We start from the raw sequence: 23,564 nt of genomic DNA, 5'->3' as shown, positions 1-23,564 counted from the left end.
AAGCTGGGATTCTATTCACTGTGCATAGATATACAAGATGCAGTTGACAATTCAGATGTGCAGTTAAGTTACCCTCCATCAGCCATAGAAGACTACTTGTTCCAGGAACAAATAAACTAGGGCACAAGGTAAAGTGTTGTTTCTTTTCCACCCAGAAAAAGAAATCATCCACAACTGGAAAAACATATATCAGCTGAAAAGGTTCTACCTTACCGTCCCATGGAAGAACACAAAGCACAGCAAAATAGACAACCCAAACTCTCCCAGCAAAACCTCACAGAACTGAAGGAGCTACAGATGGTGAGAGGAGTTTTAATGGAGATGTGATATAACCATATTTTTCTGAACATGCCCTGGCAGGCCTAGATAGATCTCTAGAAGGGAAGTCCTGGCACAAAAGGGAAAAATAGATAGGGTAGGTTTGCACAATACACATTGAAATTATGCATATTAGTGTCACCCATTGCTAGGTAGGCCTATCAAACTTCTCTGAAAGACAATGAACATATGCGTGAAGGTCATGTCCATTGGGAGTCTTCAGATAGAACAGCCTGGATTCTTGATGAGGAAGGGTCCATCTCTGAGACTGAAGGAGATATGGAGGAAAGATTTATCAAGGGAGGAGTGACTCCAGAAATGGTCAGCACCTCTGTTTTTCCACAGGCACCTGTTGTTGGCTCCTATCAGAGAAAAGATGCTAGGCTGTATGGAACTTCTCCACACAGAGAGGAGCTCTTCTGCTCCCTACTCACCTGTCACTGGTATTCCCTCCTGTTTTCAGCCCCGTTTCCATGCAGTGGTCCAGTCCCTGGCCTCCTTAAGAGGGACTGCAAGCATCAGGGGGCATTACTGTTGATGCGATCATCAATGACTGCTGCTGGAAATCCATGCAGAAATATGTGCTGTGCACAGGGAAGCAGACAGCAACAATAGCCAGCCAGCTCTCCTTCCCTCTCTCCCTTCCTCCACCTGTAATTGAAATTCAGGGAATCTAAGCCCCACTATCTCCCATCAGAAGGATATTTTCATTCCCTGGGGAAGGGGTTAGCAAGGACAAGCCAAGCCTTAGTGGCTCCCATCCCAGCAGTTTGCCCTTACCACATGTGTAAATACCAATATGTCCACGCAAGCACCTGATTTTAGCCATTACTTTCTGGATGTGCAAGAATGAGGTATAAGGACAAATTCACATACACAGGCTGATCAAAATGACAATGTTTTGCTCCATCTGGCTAGTTTTCCTCACAGAAGGGACAAAGAGAAGGTCATATAGTGGAAGTACCTCTACCCTTTTATGAAAGACTACAGCCTTACACCTATGAGGTGTTTGTGGTGACAAGGTAGGTTCAAGGTCAAGCCTGACATGCAAATCATCAAGTCAGGGTCAGCCCAGGTCTGACAGCGGTAGCCAGAGTCATACATACTCTTGTGATCACCAGTCAAGTCCATAGTGACAAGGCAGGTCGAGTGTCGAGCTAGAAGCAGAGTCCACAGGTCAGGATCCAGCCAGGTCAACAGGTCCAGGCATGACTGCAACACAGCTGGAGCTAGAGATAGGCACACTCACAGCATAACTTGGGCAGGGATCGAGCTGCAATGCAGCCACTGAACAGAGGGAATGAGTGGAGGTCCCGGGTGAGGTTGGCTGGAGCAACTAAGGCCTACTAATGTACTCAGGACCCTGGCACAGTTTTTCTAGGAGCTGTACAACAGGAGAGGTGAAAAAGTGCCAAGAAACTTTGGCCTGAGCCAAGGAATACCCAGCAAAGTGACAAGCCCCAGCTGTTCCAGCAGGGCTTATGCTGCAGGAGTGTCAGACAGGCTCGGATGCTTCCTGCCCCATTGTTTTGCCCCAGAACATTTGAAAAACAAACAAATAATGGTTAGAGCCAATTTGCAGTGACCATGCCCAAGAGAAGAGGTAGCCAGCCAATGTGACATTTGCTTTCCTCACACGCAGAAAAGCTAGCAGCAAACAAATTCTTAAGGGGGGGGCCTGGAGGAATATTAAAGGTTTTGGGTTGCAATGGATTTTAAAATGCTCATTGAAAAATTTAGCACAAAGTACTAAATTAATAGTGTGCTTTCATAATGTGTAGTTTATATGCAAGAGCACAGTGGCCTACCTTTGGATTTATCAGCTTTTGTTGTTTTCAAATTGACCCTTAGGATTCTGATCATAACTCTTTTTTTTAACGGAATTTCTCTACAAGAAGACAAATATCTGGGTGAGCACATGAACTAATGCAGCCTAATTTTGAATGGCTTTTGGGCTTGTGATAAATGACTTTTAAACTTCTTAACCCCATTTATTAATGACCAGAGAATAAGAGTTCACTCAGGAACAAATACTTTGCTGTGGAGTAGATCCCCTGTTGTCTGCAGCCATAGATTTGGAATGAAGCATTTCCTGTGGCTGGTCATTCATAACAACTCTTTTCCAAGAGTATCTCTGACAGATAACATAGGCAACTCTTCTCCCCCATGAGGATTAAGAGTATCACCCTTTTTCTACTCTACACCTAATTTCATGAAGCATCTAGGAACAGAGTATGTTCAAGATCTCTGGCCTTATATCAGATCTCACTGACACTGGCCAGCAGATACAAAAGACACATGCACACACAAAGAAAGGAAAAGAAAGAAAGAAAGTGGGATTGCATAAGTGTCGTTCCTTAGGAAAGCAAGCTAAAAAGAAAAAATATCAATCATATGATAATAACTCTTTAATTCATTTTCACAGACAGGTTATAAAAGCTCTGTAAAAGAAGAGAAAAGTGGGGGTTTTTGAGGGCGTATATAATCATAATAATAAATAAGATACGAATATCTTATATTCCCTTCAAATACATAGATCAAACTGTCTGCAGACATTGAATAATTGATGCCTTGTCTGTGAGGTAAAAAAGTAATGACATTTATAAAATGGAGTATTACAAAGTTTTTGAGTCTTGTGCAAGATCAGAGCGAGAGAGTCCATTGCAGAGTTGACAACAATATCTGAGATTTAATGTCTAAGACTACTACAGGGTAAAAATTATGTCTTTATTCTACTGCTCTTTCAATAACAGAGCAAGGAGAGAGATAATAACAAGGATATCACTCCACCGCATTTAAGAAAACAGAAGGCTGGCCAGCTATTTTTTGAAATCTTAATGTATTAGGGCAGTAATTCCTTTACTTTTCATATGTGGTATTTTCCAATAAAGGAATCATGTGAAAGATCATAATCATTGGCTATTTCTTCATGCTTCACCTCCAAACTCTAATAGTCCTCTCCTTCCCTACTTGTTCTGAAGCATATTATAGAAAATATGGCTGGAAGTGTTCTCAAATATCAACCTAGTTCCTCCTTTTAACCCACAGCCAGCCATACCTGAGAAACATTTGCCTAAAAAAATGGCAAATCTCTTCCTTAATGAAGGAGATTTAACATCTTTCCCAGGCAATACAATTCAGTACTAGAGTACCCTTTAACATCTTTTCCCTTAGTCTGGCCATGACTCTCCTTTACTGCAGTTTAGAACCATTATGTATTGTCCTATGCATTGTGAATGCTCCGAGACCAAACTAATCCTTCCCAGCGACCACTTGCATACCTAAGGAATATTTCTCCAGTGTTCCTTTGGAGTTCTCTTTTTCATGCTAAATAAACCTAATTCTACTTTTGTTTCCCTTGCTGATCACGGTTTCCATTTATTCTTTTTAACCTCTGCGAAGTACATTCATTTGGCCTACATATTTCCTGAACTATGGTGCCCAAAACAGTATGGAACACTCCAGCTGAGACTTCCATTCATCCAGATGTTTTCTATTGGTTTGATTTTGTCTTGTGCAAGCTCTGTCAGTGTGTAAGGACACACATATTCGAAAAAAAAAACCAACATCAAATTAAAAACTGAAGGGCTAAAACATAGTATGAGAGTTTGTGAGACACAAACTGTCAGAATTAAACAGAACTACAGTGAAAGAAGGGGTTATTATTGGGAATAACTAGAAGTTCAGAAAGCAAACATATAACCTAATTTCCTCCTGATTGGTGCCCTACATCACTGCAAGCATTATAGATGGCCATAAGCTCCTTTAAAATTCAAAGACTTACCAGGCACCCTCTTCTTGTAACCTCATATCCAGTTCCTTGCAGAAGCCAATCCCAGTATGCTAATACTTCCAAATTTTCTTCAAGTGCAGGTTCTTCAAGTGAATCCCTGAAGTTTGTTCCTCATGCTTTTCAAACCAGTCCAGTGGGACCTTTTAAGGAGCAAAACAATTGTGAAAGCCCCATATACTGATTTCAGCTGAATCAAGCTATAGATATTGTATGGTAAGAACTATCTCTGCATATAAGAAGATGAAGACTAAATACATTTACAACTTTTTTCCAAAGGTATCTTCAGTGAGTCTCTGAAAAATTCTGGGAAATTATTGTTTCTTGACAAGCCAGTCATTATTCTCCTTCAGTACAAGTTAGGGTTTTTCTAGATGGAATGTGCTCTGCAGTACAGCCATGATTCCTGATTCTAGTTGTTCACATTACTCTTCAACCTAACTGAAAGTTACTGCTTGTGAAGAATTGCAGACAAGCATTCTGACCAGCTGCACAGAGTGGAGCTAAAAATAGAGGGTTTTCTGTTAGCAAGAAAATTTTGTAAGGCACATTAAGCCATATCAGTGCGTTCTGAGATGACCTGGTTTTCAAAATAATCTTGGTATAGTCACCACTGAATATGTACTAATCTTGTTCCAACACAAAGTCCATGTTTTCAGGCTACTTTCTATATGCTCTGGGCAGCTTCTGTGATTCACAGTTCTGTCATAACTTCATCATACAGAAAGTGCTCCAGCTACAGACCCTGGAAGCCTACTCCAGGATTTCTAAAATCTAAACCTCAGTTCTTTGGTGGGGAGGCTTGCAGATTTCAGAGCCTCCTCCCTCCCAGAGCATTCAGACTTACAGTTTTGGGAAACATCAGACCCTGCACATGCTTGGGAACCCAGAGTTTGGCAATATGCCTCTTGGATCTCCCTTGAAACTGAGTTATGAAACACCTGTTTCACCAGGAATCCAGCAACTCAGACAGGAATTCTACTGTGTTATAAAGTAATGAAAAATACTTGTAAAATACTCAGGCTCAACAAAAACTTAATTGATCAAAACCTTTTTATTGAAAAATGTAAATCTTTTAAGTGGAACATTTGACCTCAAAAGAGTCAATACATATACCTATACAGTTCCTTTTCAGAGGCGGTCTGTCCCCAGCAGCCAGGTGTCCTCTTTGTCTCACTTCAGCAATGGAAGGACACTGGGGAGGGAGGAGGATGCCAGATATTCATAAATCCATTCTGCTAGCAGCATAGTGAGCCTATTTTTCTGAGTTTTCGGAAGGCCTGGGATTTTTTATATCACATTGCATAAAACATGGCTGTAATGAGAGTTAATATGTTTATGGCTACATGGAGCTTTCTCCCTATAAAATTCCCTTCTATTCAAAGTACTGTAAGCTTCCTATGCCTTCCATGGTGGTTTGGAGCCAAAATAAAATAAGCTATTGATCTTCCAGTGTCTTGTGTATAGTGTCTTCCACTCTATTCTTCTAAAATCTCTTTCCATAGCTCAAGATTCTTTCCCTGACTGAGGATTAGGCCCCTTAACCATATCTGTATTAAATATAAAACAGCCTCTGGTGTGCTATAGCCCTAATTAGAAAGAAAATTAACAGGTATTAGACTAGCCGAATCCCCGCCAATAAAGCATGTAGGGGATATCATTAAAGAGACAGACTTTTGGTGTGCATTTTATGCTGCTCTGAAGTTGATCCCCTTTTTAATTACTTCTGCCATTATGAGAAAGCTAGCTGGATTCTTCCACTGGAAAGACCAGGACAGAGCCACAGAGAGGTTTGTAAATCATCATGGGTGACAGAGGGAGAGAGGGGGAGTTTTCTACTGACCACTTTCTCTTCTCGTGGAAGTGTTCTGCTGAAGCTGTTTGCAGCCCCGTGCCATCCTCCACCTCCCAAACGGTCAGTAAATGTAGTGCCATCACTGACAGCACTGACACCAGTGCCTCCTTACTTATTAGTAAGTACTTACTTACAGCCCCTTACACATGGGCGCACCGTCTTCCCTGCTATTAGAGTTTTACCGTGAAATGAGCCCACACCCAGCCTCAGCCCAGGTCTTTGGAGCTGGGTATTTCTTTGTTCTTTTCTGTCCCTGGCAAATTCAGTTACAAAAATCAGTCTGATCCTGTATAGAATTGTGATTTGCAAAACCATAATGTTTCATGGCTTCCAGGGTACTTTCCCTTCCTTTCCCCTCAAATGACTCTTGAAGACCTTCAAGGTCCAAGTGGAGGGAGACACTGAATTCCACAGTTTGATTCCTGCAGACAGGAGATCCATAAGTTGTCTTTTTTTTTTTTTTCACTGTGTCCTCTAAACAGAAGCCACAAAATATAGCAAGTTGCGTTGGGGCATTCTTCTACAGGAGAAACAAGCCAATCACCAGCAAATGAGAAGGTATTTTCCTGTACAGTATTTCTTATTTAAAGGCCTTTTAGACTTTTTTAACATTGTGATGTGTGAAATAGATCCTCCAACTCAACTGCAAGTTCATATGTACTCTCTAAAATACCTACTCAAGGCATCTTCTAATCCTGTCTTCACCAATACAACAAATTAATATGTGCACATAGACATGATCATCTAATCATGTCTTCCTGTCAGTGAACCAGACTTGAAAGATGGTGGCAAAAAAAGTCAGCACATCTAAACTATTAAGTTAAGCAAATTGAAGCATGTATCACCTGGACCTACACATACGCATCTATTCCTCTTACAGGAACAGATGAGCTAGAAGAAATTGTGCAGGGCAGTAATAAGAAGGAACTAACGGTGGGCTAACAGCGCACAGAGAGAGAGGTAGTGTCGTGAATTAGATGAGCAAAATGCTGTGATTCAGACCTTTTATCTAGAGGCCTGTGGAAGGTAGCCGGAATTGGGTAAAGAAGCATTGCTAGCCCTGCAAAATGCAGGATAGGGCTCAGAATAACAAATTTTTCCAATCAACAAAATGCCAGTGCCAATGCATTTCCTCTTTGAAACATAAACCATAGAGAAAGGTACAGAAAAATTAATTGTCCCAAACCTGATGAATTCCCCATTCCTTTTTCTTTTTTTTTTCTTGCCCCTGATTATACGTCATTAAGGCAGTTAAGATTAGATAATGTTTCTGAAAAATGTCTTAGTCTGCTAGGCTCTTTGTAACCTAATTTTTTATTGAAAATGATAATCCTGTCCATTTATTCCCGTATCTGTACCAGAAAGCAGCAGTAGGCTCCAGAGCCTAGCTGACCCAAGATGGTGTCTGAGTGGCTCAATACTCAATGGAAACTGCTAATAAGGAGCATCTATTGTCGAAAGGTGACTGAAATGTTCCACTAGATATCTACTTATTCAGTGTTCAGTAATCTGTAATATATATAGATTAGTTTGTCGGACAGTAAAGAAATCGAGGCCAGTCAACCAAATTGTTGAACACATCTTAGCACTGTCATCTACTAACAGAGAACAAATGTTTACAGATTCACCTCTCCCTTCCTTGCATGATCTTGCCAACAAAATGCAAACCAAAGCAAAAAATCCAGGGAGTAACATGGTGTGGGTTTGCCTTCATGCATGCTACTGCTCTCACTTCAGAAGAAGCAGTTTGTTGAGATCCAACATTCATACCAAAAGTGATCTCCCTTCACAGCCTGAGGGAGACAGTGCAGTACATTGTTCATTTCTGTCCAGTTCTGTGTTTCGCTCTCCTATGGTAAAATCCTTGACCCAATGAAGTGATTGCAACCTTTATTATTTATTTCAGTCTTGCCCTGTGTTAAGCACCTCCTTATAACTAAGGTAAGCTTGCTTGTGCAAAGACAGAATGTTCTTAAAGTGGCATCTAAGGCTAACATAATTCCCCAAGGAACTGAGACTCATCAGAAATCTCATTACCTTCTTGTACAGGGCACTTTCATTTTGCTTTCAGTAACATGAATAGCAACATGTATTTTAAAAACAAAACACATTTGAACTTAATAAGCATTAAAAGCAAAAGTTAAGGCAGTGAAGCCTTAGTAAAGCCAATGGTAATACCAGATAGCACTGCAGCAAAACTTTTAATTCAAAACTGGAAAAAAAAATCGTTGCTCCTCTTGTAAAAAAGGTCAAACTCTATTTTGGAAAGGCTTTTCATCTTAAGTAAGCTACATCTAGTAGTGACTTTACAGTTGACAAAGACTTTGAAGCAGCAAAACCCAGCTCCATGTGACAAGATGTGGGACAAAATGGTGATGTAAAAATAGAAGGATAAATATAACTACATGCATCTCTCAGAACACAGAAAGCTGAGGCAGGTGTTGTCATAGCTGTCAGCTGCTTTCAGGTTCCTTCTTTCTTCAAATTTTCCAAATAACACCTTGGTTCTTCCTTAAAAACTATGGAAAGGCAAAAAAAAGAACCAGATATGAGATTTTTCATTTAAAATCCATAATTCCAAGTGTTTTGAAAAACAATCTAAAACTTCTGCATACCAGTTTGAAAAAAAAAAAAAAGAATAAAACAAAAACCAAAACACACAACAGTCTTAATTTTCTTTCCTAGAATTCAGAACTTTGCTTTTGAGAGATTATGAAAAACAAGTGTTTCTGGAGAACAAAATAATAGTCTTAAAATATTGAAGCCTCAGATAAAACACATAACAATACAATTAAATACTTTATAGAAATTAATTTAAAATGCTCCTTACTTGTAAACAAGTAATCTAGAACAAATTTTACCATGAAAACACAGAGTTTGGAATTCTTAATGAAGTCTCAGAGGCAAAAGTATCCCAATTTGAGTCATGTCTGTAAGGACTGAAATGAGAAAATCCCCACCATTGTGAGACTGTTACAAAAAAAACAAAAATAGTCAGCACTGGCAAAGGAGTGTCAACTGACTTCAGTAAATGAGGGTAATACTGGCAAGCATAACTGAGCTCTAGCAGTAATATTCTCGTTTCAAGACTTAGATGTCTACACACATAACCACCTATTTCTGTCAGAGTCTACTCTTGCAGCAGTCCATCCCTGGGCAGACAGCCAGTGCAAAATCTCTCCAGCACAGAAGCCTCACTTAAGCCATGGGTTTAACAGGAACATAAATGAAGGGAGTGGTTGAAAATAACCTGCCCTTACAAGGCAATCACATTTCAGGATTCCCAGGCTATAGAGAAAAGGCATCTGTAAACAGCAGGGTCCTGCCTTTTCACATCATCATCTTCTCCTTGGAAATGGAAACCTTCAGCAATTCCTGTGAAAGGAGCAGTCACAATGTGGGAAAGAGAACTTTTAGTGGTCTTATTTTTCCTTAAACTGCCCCTCTATGGCTATACTAACAGTAGCCAAGCAGTAGAGCATGCTTTTTCCCAGTTCTGTACGATGTGAGAGCAGGGGGATGTGTGCTTCTGGAACCTCTTTGCAGATGGTGAGGTTTTTTCTTTATGCCTTCATCTTTTCCGCTAGCTCATAATCTGCCCCCTAGCTTCCCTGGGGCCAAGGAGAAGAGGATGATCTTTATATAGCTCTCCTCGGGGACTGAGTGAATCACAGAGTAACATCTAATCCCTCTTGCACTCCGCAAGTGTATAACATCCCAGCTGAATATCGAGCCATGGAAAATAAATTGCAGTTTTAAATACAAAAATCAGGCAGAATGAACAAGGACAGTTATAACAGTTATCAGTTTCCACCATAAAATTCAAACTGAAAAATTAAACAAAGCAAACATAAGAAAAGAAAAGAACCAGAGACTAGGGAGGGTGCAGAAACTACCGAGAAAGGCCAAGATACCATGTTCTTTATTTTGGCACTTATTTTTTCTTAAGTTTTTGAAAAATTATATTCAATAGTTATTGGGTGAATCTATTGCACGGTTTGTTATTTTTTTACTGGGGAGGGCAAGGAGCCATGTTTTTTTTAATTGCTTGGCCACCATGTTTGGTGTCTGAGCTGTATCTCATGCACTGTTTGTCATTTCACGCCACTTAGAACAAATCCCAGCTGGCTGGAATCCTAGTCCTGTGGACTGTGAGTCATGGATATTAAATGACCATCATGTGAGGTCCTGCATGCTGCTGTGTTTAGTGTATGACACTGTAAAGTTGTACAGTATCTTATCACAGAAGATCATCAAAATGAACATACAGTTTGAGCAGGAGCGCTTTCATAACAACACAAAATAAATTACTTGTTTTAGCAAGCAGTACGTAAGGTGTCTTGATGTGTGAAGCTGAAGCACAGATACAGCATGTCCATGTTTTTCAGGGGACTATTAAGACACAGAAAATCAGCTGCTGGTTCTGTAACATCAGAACTGGGGCAAGAATGGAAAAGATACTGTCAGTAATGGAATGGTTTGCAAGAAACTTTGAATCTCCTCAAGGAAATCCCATAGAAGCCTTTTCGATGGATAATTGTAACCCAGTCCAGTCTTACTGAAGTACCCTACCAGGATAAAGAACTGAACACAAGCATTTAAGAGCCTGGCTCTTAGGAACCAGAATAAATTTTGGGATTGACTAGAATACCAGTCCCAATTCAGAACTTCAAAATAAATAATGAGAACTTTTTCACTGACATGATACAAACAGTGCTTGAAGTGGATGGTTTTAGTCTAGCAGAAGCCCAAATTAAAAGATTTACTGAGCAATCCACTTCATGCTAATCAATGTCACGCAGGAAACTTGTACTAAAAAACAGATTAGAAAAAACCTGGGGCAATGAGGAAACATTATTTTCAAAGAATAGCATTTCATACCTGGATTAGGTAGTTTTATTCCATCGTAGTTATGAGCAGCGTAAGCTCCTGCCATCGGTGATAATATGAAAATCCATTTTAGACAACATACAGGAAAACCTTGCAAGAGTTAGGTGTGAAAGCCCATTTCCATCTTCGTTAGCATGGGTAAGTTGCTCAGGCTAGGAATTGTTGTTACCCAGTCTGAACTGTTATCCAGTTATCTTCTGCAGGTTACTATGAAACCACGTACTACTGTCAAAGAGTCTTATGAGTCTATAATGTTTCAGTCTTCAGTCACGGCTCCAACAAAATGACTTCTCTAGATGCCAGGTCCAGCTTAGATCTGCTTTTCTGTCTTGCATGTCTTTTTCTTCCTCATAACAGCTACCAGCTCCTTCCCACTATCCCAGCAGTTTCCCCTACCTTTGATTGTGTTTCTACCACATCATAGCCCTGTAGTTAGACCTCCTTAGGTCAGCAGAGCCAGGCATTCAGAGCTTGCACTTTCTAAGGCTTTTCAAGCACTGAGGCATTTAAAATGTATTATATTTCTGAGTTAAGTGTCAAAAACTTTTCATGTGAAGTTTCTTCATGAGCCAAAAGACACAGTTAATACTCACTACTGATTTTTTGTATAGCAGTCCAGGGTTTTAAAGAGATAAATATGGCTTGAATCAGATGGGGAAAATTTATGCAAATTGTCCAGATTTAATCAAAACCACGATTATAAAGACACCAGCCCCTTATATCAGAGGAAGATTAAATCTGTTAATGCATTGTATTCAAGTTACTGTGGCTGTCAGACAAAAGTAAAACACTATGTTGGGTAGTATTAATAAAAATACCAAGTTAAAAATACAACTATGTCACTACAATAGCTCCAATCCTGATGTCCTTTTTTTTAATATAGGGGCAAATTTTTAAACCATTGTAGAATTTGAAAGAGTTTAAGAGGCAACATCTTCAACCATGGAGAAGACTTCACAGAAAGAAAAGACCAAGAGGAAGCAGGATTATTCATGGAATTATGAATGGCTATTAGATAAGAGATAAATCAGTCTCATTAACCAATTGGGAAGACCAGGAAGTAATAAAATAAAGTATTAACATCAAAAAATTGCAGATTAAAAATCAGGGAAATCTTCATAACTATGTAAAGGCAGAATAAAGCCAACTACGAATGCAGAAACAATGTGCCAGGAAAGGCTATGCAATTAACTTCACTGTGGATATTCAAGACACCTGTCTGTGGGGAGTCACTTCAGCATAATAAAATCAGAGCTTCCTGGATGCAGAGACATGAATTAGGGAAATCCACTCACTATCTTCTAACCCAAATTGTCAGAAATGGCTTCTGTTAGCTAAAAGTCATATTGTCACAAGTTGTCCCCATTTATTACAACCCAGTTGTCTTGAAATACACGGAACAGACCAACAACTATGCTGACAGCGCTCCCATAACCTGAATGCGACAGCAAGGCCGGTCAGATGCACTGGGGTATCTAATTAAAAAAAGTCATTGCTGTTTTTCCAGGTCAAACCTTTCTTTTTAATTTATCCTGTTTTAGTGAAAGCATTTAAACACTTTTTCTTGAAAACATACTGAGATAAATCCTTCAAGGGATTTTTATGAATAGATGTGCTTTGTTTCTAGCAAAGACTAACGCTTTTGCATTAGGGTTGGAAAGCAGTTGTGCAGTCAAAGGAAAACAGAAGTCACCACTGATCCCTCAGAGAGAGCGCAGGCCTGTCAGTCTGACTTCGGTGTTTGGAAATAGAAATATTTTCTTCTTTTCTTTCCACAACTGTGATAACAATCTGTAAGCCAATGTACAACTAGAGTGTCTCCAGAAATTACACTGCTTGCAAGAAATGCATTTTAAAATTATTATAATAGTGTAGTAAATTTCCATGCCCACAGGGCAATATAGCACTACATTTGTGATTTGATGTCATAAGCATGTAAACTTCTTTAGTTTTATAAATATTCTTCAAGGAAATATATAATCTTTCTCTCCAGGGAAAACCCTACCTCAGAAAACTGTACAGTAGGAAAGAAATTGGGTTTGAGATGGCCACGTTTTGGCTGCCAGTCACTGAAATCAAATCCACTCTCCATATACATTCTAGTTTTAGGTTCATGGCCCTGCTGCTCTGAATGTTACTAATAAGCCTAGGACATATTTTACCCTTTATATTATATATACCCTTGTAACCTTTCAGGAGTTTTTCCTGTTTTCCAGGATTCTGGAGATCCATGATTACTTTGGGTTTCTAAGGAAATGAGGTTTAGATGGTCACACAGTCTGTCCACTCATACATTTCTCTTTCTTCCTCTTCTTTGAAACAATAGAGTAATTTTATTCACACTTGGCACATGGATGAAGATGTCAAAGACAAAACATTTCTACAAGTTTTGTGTCTGGATAAAGGAAAAAGAACCAAGCTGGTGCTGCCAAAAGGATTCAGCCACTATGCATGGCCAGAAACGGCAGCCAGGCGGCAAGTCAGCGTGTGTGTTTTGGCAGGGCAATCAGTATCTCATGTGGTTCTGCCCCTGCCACCCCACGTGCTGCCACTCACCCATCCAGTCAGGTAAAACTCCTATAACAAATCCAGGATGTCAGAAATGATCCACAGAAAACCTGCTTCTCTTTTTGGAGAGATGTGTGGATTCCAGCCTCCAGAAGTACACAGCAGCATGAGAGAAAACAGATCCCAGCACTGCCAAAGCCATGTAAGTGATTAGCCCTTAGGATTGCCAAAACAGAGGCAGATGTCCATAATTACCTAATGTCCAGCGTCACTGAGGTTCTGCAACACTCACTCACTCACCCAGAGCATGTGCAGGGGTATGGCTTCAAATCTCTCTTTCTGTGCCATAATTCATCCTGACACACTTAATAAGGCACTGTTCAGCTTGGACTGCAAGATAAAGGTATTAGTACCCACAGGAGCATCCTGCCCAGTGCTGGGAACTTCAGCACAGTTGGAAACCTACCTAGCATACTGGGTAGCTACGTTAATGTAGGGTCCAAACAGTGGCTTTGCTGCCATAGCTGACGTACTCCATTTAAAGATAGTTCAGTTATGAACTCCATCTGCTTCAAATGCATCCAAGTCATCATATGAATCAATGCACACAAAGAAATTATTTGTACCTCTTTCTGATCAGCCATCTTGCTGGAGGGGAGAGGAAGGTCTTTAAGGAATTAGGATCTAGAAAGCTTGAAACTAGTTGAGTAAGCATGAACTAGAGAGAGGATTTACAGAACACAACGTCAAAAAGCTCATAAGTGCTATCTAGCCAGAAGTCTAATTATAATAACACAGTATTTGTCTTCACATTTTCCCTGTTAGGCTACAAACAACTACTATTCTCATGTTTTACACACACGGCACTGAAACACTGTCAGCAGTGTAGTCACCCAGGCATAAACCCCTCATTCAGGCACCCTTCAAATTCAGGGGAGAGGGGGTACTCTGAGGGCAAGAGCTACCTGATCAATTGCAGCAGTCTGCTGTATGATAGGATCGTCTCCTTTCTGGGAAACTGGCAGCACATTAACACCATGCAGTGGGTCCAGAGCTGATTCTGGCATCCAGAGTGTAGGCACAGCCTCAGTCACAGGGCTGAGAGGAGAGGGAGAGCTGAGACTGGCAGTTGTGTTGCAGCTGAAGTGAGAAGAGCTAAGGGTGAGGGTCAAATTGCTTCAGGAGGCAAGTGCCACAGTGTCTGATTTCAACCAAGAGCCAGAAATTATCTACCTACACTTACCTCCCTTGTACATTTGTATCCAGTGTGTTTATTAACATATCAATTTCTATAAGATGTGAAGCGACAGTTCACATGGAAACATGCCTAAAAATCATGAAAGTCAGGGGATGGGAATTAATTTTACCTTTCATTCAGCAGAGTTGTGCAGGAGATCACCTTTAGCTTAGCAGAGAGTGATTTGCAGATCTCAAGGAAGAGAAGGAATTTTTAATTTAACTAAGAAGAATGGCCAGGACAAAATCTGGAACCGGTTTTGGGGTGAAAGAAAGAATTTATTGAGAATCTCTTCAGGAAACTTGCTCTAAAAGCTATCATGCTCCACTAAGTTGAGAGACTGCATCAAGGACTTAATAAGATAACCCTTTCAGTGGGAACAGTGGGACCATGTGAAATAGGCAAGGCAAAGGAAGGAATAAAGAGTGACCTTTCTGATGTAATTTCTAATGGATTACGCCTGAGTTTTCTTCCTTATGTCTTTTCCAAACTATTTTAGGTGATTTATGTACATTGCATGTCTAAATGTATGCCTCACGTAACACTAACCTGACTTCAGATTAGGGAGTTATGATTTTAGATGGATATCACCAGTACATTCCTGTACACTTACTATCCAACGCACCTTCCAGAGTATCCAAAGAGCAGCAGAGTGGACCACATCAGGAGCTAGTTCAGGTAGATAACATAGGAGACAGAAAAAAGTGTCTTCTGCTGGCTGATGATAACCAGGAAAGCACTCTGATGTGCAGCAAGATGCTAGGGACACCCAGAAGAGCAACCAAGACATCCAAGCATCCTTTCTCCCTCCATGCAGACCACTGGAAGCAAGGTACTCTGACAAGCTGACAGGCCAACCAAAGAATATGTGCAGAGAAGGGTATTTACAAATTTCCCACCTTTGTTGTCCTCAGGAGCTTGAAGGAAAAAGTACCCTGATGGGGTCCAATTTAATACTGCAGCCTCAGTTAACACTGCAGCCTCAGTTACCACATGATGATAGACAGGAGCCTGAACAGTCAAAATAAGCATGCTGGTTTCGTTCAGCAGAACCTAGCATGGAGAAAAAAACTAAAAGGTATAGTTCCTTAGTAAAAGCTGTGGATGTATAAACAGGATCCAGCCATCAGTCTCATCACTGTGCTGAAGTGCAAAGGCAGAAGAAGACACTGAACTCAAAGAGATATTGTACCTGGCATACCACATACCCATGAGGCCACCCAGATCAGTTAAACTTATGCCAGCTTGAGATGCTCAGCTGAATTTCAATGCTCATGTAAAGATCAGTGAAAGGAGATCAAATGCACAGGCAGCAAGAGAGCTTCTGTGACAGAATTTGATTGCAGTAGAGGTGAAAACAACTAAAAATGATGAGAAAGGAGGCCAACCACCATGAAAGTAGTACCGTAACACCTTATAAGTGTTATAGAAGGGGTAATTCCATTCTGGTTTATGGCTCTTCGAGCAGTCTAGAAATGTGTATGGGGTGCAGGCACTGGCAGTGGGGCGCTGCAGGGGTGGCTTCTGTGAGGAGAGGCTGGGACTGCCCCGTGCCGGACACAGACCATTCCAGCCAGTTCCAACAAACCCACATGTCATGGTTTAACCCCAGCCAGCAACTCAGCACCACCCTGCCGCTTGCTCCCCCCCAAGTGGGATGGAGGAGAGAATCAGAAGAGTAAAAGTGAGAAAACTCATGAGTTGAGATAATGACAGTCTAATAAGTAAAGCACAAGCTGTGCACACAAGCAAAGCAACACAAAGAATTCATTCACTGCTTCCCATGGGCAGCCGTCTCCAGGAAAGCAGGGCTCCATCACGTGTAACTGTTACTTAGGAAGACAAACACCATTGCTCCGAACATCCCCCTCCTCCTTCTGCTTCCCTCAGCTTCATATGCTGGGCATGATGTCAACAGGTATGGGATATCCCTTTGGTCAGTTGGGGTCACCTGTCCCGGCTGTGCCCCCTCACAGATCCTTGTGCCCCCGCCCAGCCCGCTCGCTGGCGGGGTGGTGTGAGAAGCAGAAAATGCCTTGGCTCTGCGTAAGCCCTGGTCAGCAGTAACTGAAACATCCCTGTATTATCAACACTGTTTTCAGCACAAATCCAAAATGTAGCCCCATACTAGCTACTATGCAAAAAATTAACTCTATTATGCAGAAAATGAACTTTATCCTAGCCAAAAGAAGCACACCACCACAGGGCACAGCTGAGCCCCTCAGCCAAGATGGTGGCACCTCTGGGAGAAAGTATTCAGAAAGAACAAAACACTGTTCAGGAAGTGAGTAGTGAGAAAAAAAAAAAGTGCGAAACAGGCCTGTGAGCAACAAGGTCAGAGGAGAAGGAGGGGGAGGAGGTGGCCAGGTGCCCAAGCAGAGATTCCCCTGCAACCCCTGGAGAGATCACAGTAGATGAGATGTCCATACTGCAGCCCATGGAGAACACCATCCTGGATCAGGTAGATGTTTCCTGGAGGAACTGCATCCTGTGGGAGGAACCCAGTTGGAGCAGGACAATAGCATGAGGAGGATGGAGCAGCAGGGAAGAGGTGCTATGGATTGATGATAACTCACTTTCCCCACCCCGCTATGTTGCTCAGGGCAGAAGGATGTAGAATAGTAAGGAGTGAAGGAATGACGTTGAGCTTGGGAAAAGCGTATGGTGGGAGAAAAGCTGTTGTTTTAATTTTTGTCTTTGTTTCTCACCATCCAATCCAGATTTTGTTGGCCAGTTTCCCCATGTCAAGTCTATTTTGTCCATGATGGTAACTGGTAAGTTATCTGCCTGTCTCTATCCCAACTCATGAGCTTTTTCATCTTTTTTCGTCCCCCTGCCTTAATGAGGAGGCAGAGTGAGAGAGAGGCTGGGTGGACATCTAGCAGCCAGCCAAGGTCAACACACCACAAAATTATATTAACATTGATTCATAAGACTGGAAGGACTGTCAACAAATCATTTGACTCTTCTGTCAAATAGTGGTAATGTGAAAAAGCAGGAAACAAGGAATTAGTTTCATCAGGAACTTGTTTCATGATGTTTCATTCAACATCATGAATTTAAGTCTGCCAAGGCAAAAAAGATTTAATCCTGTCTGAGACATAAAAATTGGTCTACGAACTATAAAGTACATACTGGTGAAATTCAAATCTGTTTCATTCTGGGCAGTTATTTCAGTTTCATATCAATATCATCTCAGTATTAGATTCTTTAATACTTAAGGACACAGACTTTATTGATAATGTTTTTTTAAAGCAGACTTACTTAAAACAGTAAGCAATAAGGGGATCTGTAACTAAATTATCTAATTCACTTCAAATGAGGGCAGTGTATCAAAATGTGTCCATATATAAAGAAAAAATCTTGAAATCTGGACTTCTAGAATTTGAATAGGATCTGGACAAGTTGAAATATAAGTTGTCAGTTATTACTTTAGATCTTACAAAGATATAAACACTAGGAAGTACTTTTTGTGTGGCTAGTCTGTAGAAATCCCCTTGAAATGTGTATTTCCTACAGGAGAAATGGAATGCAGTAAGCATCTGTCCTAATGCTAGGGACTGACTTTTTAATATGACTGTAATATCAGTCATGCACTAGAGCAGCCTCTGAAGAAAAGAGAAACATGCTGAAGTGTGAAACCAGGAGTCTTGTAAGTCACATTCGGCCACAAAACTTCCCATGTGATGGGAACATGCTGATGAGCATCCTAGACAGGTAGGGAATTCCTTTGAAGGCCATTTGTGACCATCTGTCTGTGTCATGTGTTCAGTGCAGGCTGCAGTATAGAGGAGGGAACTCCAAGTGTGTTACTAGCAAACTGCTAGAAACAAATCTAACCACAGGGCTCTCCCCAGAATATTTTACTTTGCTTTTGATAGACTTTATGTAGTCTCAAGTCAAATTGGGTACCTGAATCTACTTATGTTTTGAAGTCCCTTTCATATTCAACAGAAGATACCAATGTTTGTGGCTTAGTAAAAGAACACATGGAGCAAAGGATGCTTCTTAAGGTGACTTGAGTGGCTACTTACATCGAAGTGCATGTGCATTTTAGAGAACATTTGAGACAGAGCTTCATGAAAATGTTTCTGAGGCATAAGAAAGCTGTAATGTATTTACTGCACTCCCAGAAGACGCAAGACTTAAAAACAGACTAAGCCACGGGAGAATGTAACACAACTGTGACATATTTGTACAGGGGTGGACACCAAACACAGTTGGGCTGCCAGTAAAACCCCAGTTTATGAGTTAGAGTCACGTGAGCAGGTATCACCAGTGAGGCCCTCTGCTGAGCCAAACAACAGCATCTGAAAGCTGTTCTTTCCATACTGTGTGGGAAAGATGATCACCCAGAGGGAGGTGCCAAGAAGAATGGGAAGGGAATAAAATGTATTTGCAATGATGAGCTGAAATGTCCTGTTAGGAAGAATTCTACATAAAGAGTTAAACATTTGTGATTACTCTGTTAGTTTACTCCTCTGACTTCACGTATGTTTGGCACTGGTTGTCTTGGGAATCCTGCCATGGCCTCAGGCTTCGTAGTGGTAGGCTAGATTTCAGAAGTATGTCTGCTGGACACCATTAGAAGCAATAAATGTCTGCTGGTCTTTTACCAACATAGCTGTTTTGCTTAAAGGTGTGAATTTACCCAAACACAGTAAAAGCAGTACTATCCCAGTAACATCAGTCATGAGATTACAACAGCTCTGTGTGGTGTCAGCTGTTAGCAATATAAGTAGATCCTACCACAATACCCTCATTGACAGTAAGGATTTTGTTTGACTTAGCTTCTCTTGCTTTCTTATCTAATGAATTTACTGTAGTACAAAAATGTGCAAGGCTTAAGAGAAGACAAATAACACAAACCCAGCAGGCAATTACCCAAAGGGTCATCATTCGTACTGTAAAAGTAACAATGTTGAGCTCACTCAGGGAGGTGCAGCAAACTTGGGAGGAAAGGGGGGTGGCTCAGCAGCCATTCAGGATCAGGAATATGGTGGCTTCCTGGTGCCTTCCGTGTCCTGAGCTGTGACTGCTCTGCAACTCACACTGCTGCAAAACAGAATAAAAACATTTATAACTGGCTGGCCCAAAGCCATGGCTCCACCCAGAGTTAAGAGTTTTTCTGAGATTTCAGACTTAGGGAGTGGGACATCTAACAAGGCTGGGAATGAGGAAAGCAGTTAAATGTCAGAGGATAAAGGAATTGAGGCAGAAAGAGACAGATGTTTCTCTGGCACATGGCTAAACTGTCTGGTGGGAGACTTTGGCAAAAGCCATGGTCTGTGTGTCTGTATTGCTGTTGAGAGGAACTGTGCTTTGTGTACATTTCTGTAAACAAACAAATGACCTCAAGACTATCCCAGCTTTGAACCCATATTTCACCCAGATGCACCTACTCTCCTGCAAAGCCTTGGTATTCAGTTTGCCATGACACCAAAAGGGCAATGAGGCTATCATCCCCTGGTTCACATACTGAAGTATCCCAGCAACATGCAATGCAAAAGTAAACTGCAGATTGCCCCATCCATTAATCTGCACTCTTCCTTTTCCCTTTTAACAGTAATGAGCCATAGGGAAAACAGAAAGTTGTTCTCATCAGATTTTGGGCTAAGCCTTTCTTACTTTAATCACAAGAGAACCTTGATTGGAATCAACAGGGTTTGTGTTTTCAGATGCTTTTGAAGATGCTTAAAAACACATTCCTTGCTATATTTTAGCAGTTCGTGGGCACAGCACAGAAGAATGCAAGATTAAAAGTAACAATAGTTGACTTAATGTTTGGAATTAGGTACAATTTGTTAGGAACATGAAAGAATCCCGGGTCTGCTCTAATTTTATTTGAGCCAGTTTTTATTTGACACACACTGGAAAGGGTGGGAAATTCAAGCATATTAAAAATCTTCTCCTAAATTCTGCAAAAGGCTGGCCTGCGGGAAAGGTTTACATAAGCAAACACATTTTCTTGATTTATTTTCCCTCCAAGAGTGTTCCAAGACTAGGGTTAATAACAGCAAAACAGAGTGACTTGCAATAGAAATACTTAATGGTCCTATAGGTTATGTGATAACTACATAGCAGGAGCTTTCAGGAGCTGGCTGACAAAAAAAATGCAATGCTCTGCTACGTTAATCTAATTAGAGCTCTTCCTTGGAGCTTTGATTGACAGTTTGGAAACCTGTAAACTTCTCTAAACATAGACAGCCTTCCATTTGCTGCAGTTCAAGAGAGGACCCTCTTCTTGCACTCTTCCCTTGAACTGTTTCCATGGAATGCTGTCCATATTCAGAAAAATGTACAGGTTGCCAAACTGTCAACTAAAGCTGTAATGAATGGCTCTAATTACATTCAAGTAGCAGAGAGCATTGCCATTTTAATCAAATCTGAGCCTTGTGAGATATTTGGCAGAAATACAAGAGAAAGCCTGAGGAAAACACTGCCAAAATGTTAGTAACCTTTTATTCTAAATTCTGCCTGTCGGAGAACTGAATACCAACTGCTTAGCAAAGGGTTTTGTTTTGTGGGTTTTTTTATCGTAACATGTACGGTTTCATCGCAAATTATTACCCCGTTCTCTAAAAACAAAGCAAAACAAAACTGAAAACACAGCCCTACAATTTCAACGCTAACAATGATGATCAGCAATTTTGCTAATCAGTCAGCTACAGTCACGTTGTCTGTCAAAGAGGAAAGGGGGACCTAATAACACCCTTTCACTCAAAGAGTTTCTGCCAGTGCTCAGCTTCGTGTTGTACATCAAGAGATGTACAAGCAAACTACTTGGTCGGATATCCTGTCAGATGCTGCCCCAACTCCTTTCCAAAAGGCACAGATTTATATTCTGCAGCATTTTCTTACCCTAACAGTGGGAAAGAGTTATCCATACCAATGTCTGGTGATCTTGATATTCCATCCCTTTATACAAATTAAACATTTGGAACTAACCCCAAAATTACAGCTATTTGTTTATTTATCTACCACAGCTTCAAGATCTTACAGTGATTCAAATATATCAAAATTATTCAGTGACAGGAATTAAAAAGATAAGTAATCCAACCATTCTGTAAGTTTAATGGACAAGAAGAAAAATAAAATCTCCAGAGCTTTACAAAATCTATTCTGGAGGGTAAAGGAAGGCAACAAAGGAATTTCTCCTTCTTCTGGAGGAACTCGTTTAGTAACGTAAGGTTTTCAATGCCATTTCAGTTCCCTCTCATGAAAGCATCTGCACCAAGAGCATTCTAGGTGAAACAAGATAAAAGATGAAGGTTTCACAACCCAGATATTTTGAGTGCAGCACAATAGATCTCCAACCACCACCTGTCTTCTTCCGAAGCTCCAAAGATTTCCCTTATTCATATTTTTCAGTTACATGCTCTACGTTCACTCAGTGGGATTTTAAACTGTACAAAATCTGAAAAAGGGTCAATCCAAGCCCAACCATCTGTCTAATAACTAATTTTGAATTAGCCTCCACTACATCATTACTCAGCTTCCTGAAGAGTGACAGGGGTTGTAGAGAGGCATTGCCTAGCTATAGACAGCCCTACCATGGTCTCCCTCAGTGATGAAGCCCTCAGGAAACAGCCTCTCGATTTCTAATCCTGACCCCTTTCCCTCATACAGAACTGAATGGTTAGAGTAACAGCCTAAACCATTGCATTTTCTTTCCTTTTTGGTGAGATTGTTTCTAAAGAAGCTTTCTCTATTTTTCTTGAATTTTTTTCACTTGGTAAGGACTTTTGTGAGACTACTGATGGGTTTTTTGGACAAAAGATAATCTTGCTGTTATATTTTTCTGGAAACTGCATGTTTTGAAGCTCCTGATGAATTACCTTTCTGGTACACTGATGAGCAGCATGGAATGTGCCACTGGTGACTTCACTATTGGTATGACTAAAATATCAGATAGGCTAATATAAGGAGAAAAAGGGTTGGTTTTTTTTAATGCTGGTTGCATTCTCCATTCTTTAAATGTATTCTTTAAATACATGCATAGGTTTTTTTGGCTTCAGCTAATAACAGATGTTTTATACGTGATGTAAAAGCTCCACACAGAAGGATATTTCTCTCCTATCAACTTCAGTTTGAAGCATGAAATATAATTATCCTTATATCATTATCTTAGCCTCCATAGTTCAAAGAAATAAGACACAATCTGGAAGTATTTCAGTGCCAAAAAATGTGCTAGCCTTTTCTTCTTCTAAAATCTGAGTAGCAGTTAGGAGGGAGAGAAAAGAATCCTTTTTTTCTTTTTCTGGATTAGTAATAATTGAGTGTTTTCTTCACTTTATGTTCCAATGGTGTGCTGGTTTTGGCTGGGATAGAGTTAATTTTTTGCATAGTAGCTAGTATGGGGCTATGTTTTGGATTTGTGCTGAAAAGTGTTGACAATACAGGGATGTTTCAGTTACTGCTGACCAGGGCTTACACAGAGCCAAGGCATTTTCTGCTTCTCACACCACCACAGCAGTGAGCAGGCTGGGCGGGGGCACAAGAATCTGAGAGGGGACACAGCCGGGACAGGTGACCCCAACTGACCAAAGGGATATCCCATACCTGTTGACATCATGCCCAGCATATGAAGCTGGGGGAAGCAGAAGGAGGAGGGGGATGTTCGGAGCAATGGTGTTTGTCTTCCTAAGTAACGGTTACACATGATGGAGCCCTGCTTTCCTGGAGATGGCTGAACACCTGCCTGCCCATGGGAAGCAGTGAATGAATTCTTTGTGTTGCTTTGCTTGTGTGCACAGCTTGTGCTTTACTTATTAGACTGTCATTATCTCAACTCATGAGTTTTCTCACTTTTACTCTTCTGATTCTCTCCTCCATCCCACTTGGGGGGAGCAGCTGTGTGGGGCTTAGCTGCCTGCTGGGTTAAACTGCTACAAACACCCAGGATCACAACTACCCTTCCTTCATGGTTAAAGCCTGAGATAAGAGCATTCAAAATGCATGGAAGG

Source organism: Phalacrocorax aristotelis, chromosome 2, assembly GCF_949628215.1.
Source record: "Phalacrocorax aristotelis chromosome 2, bGulAri2.1, whole genome shotgun sequence".
NCBI lineage: Eukaryota > Metazoa > Chordata > Aves > Suliformes > Phalacrocoracidae > Phalacrocorax > Phalacrocorax aristotelis.
This window is presented reverse-complemented; position numbering follows the sequence as displayed.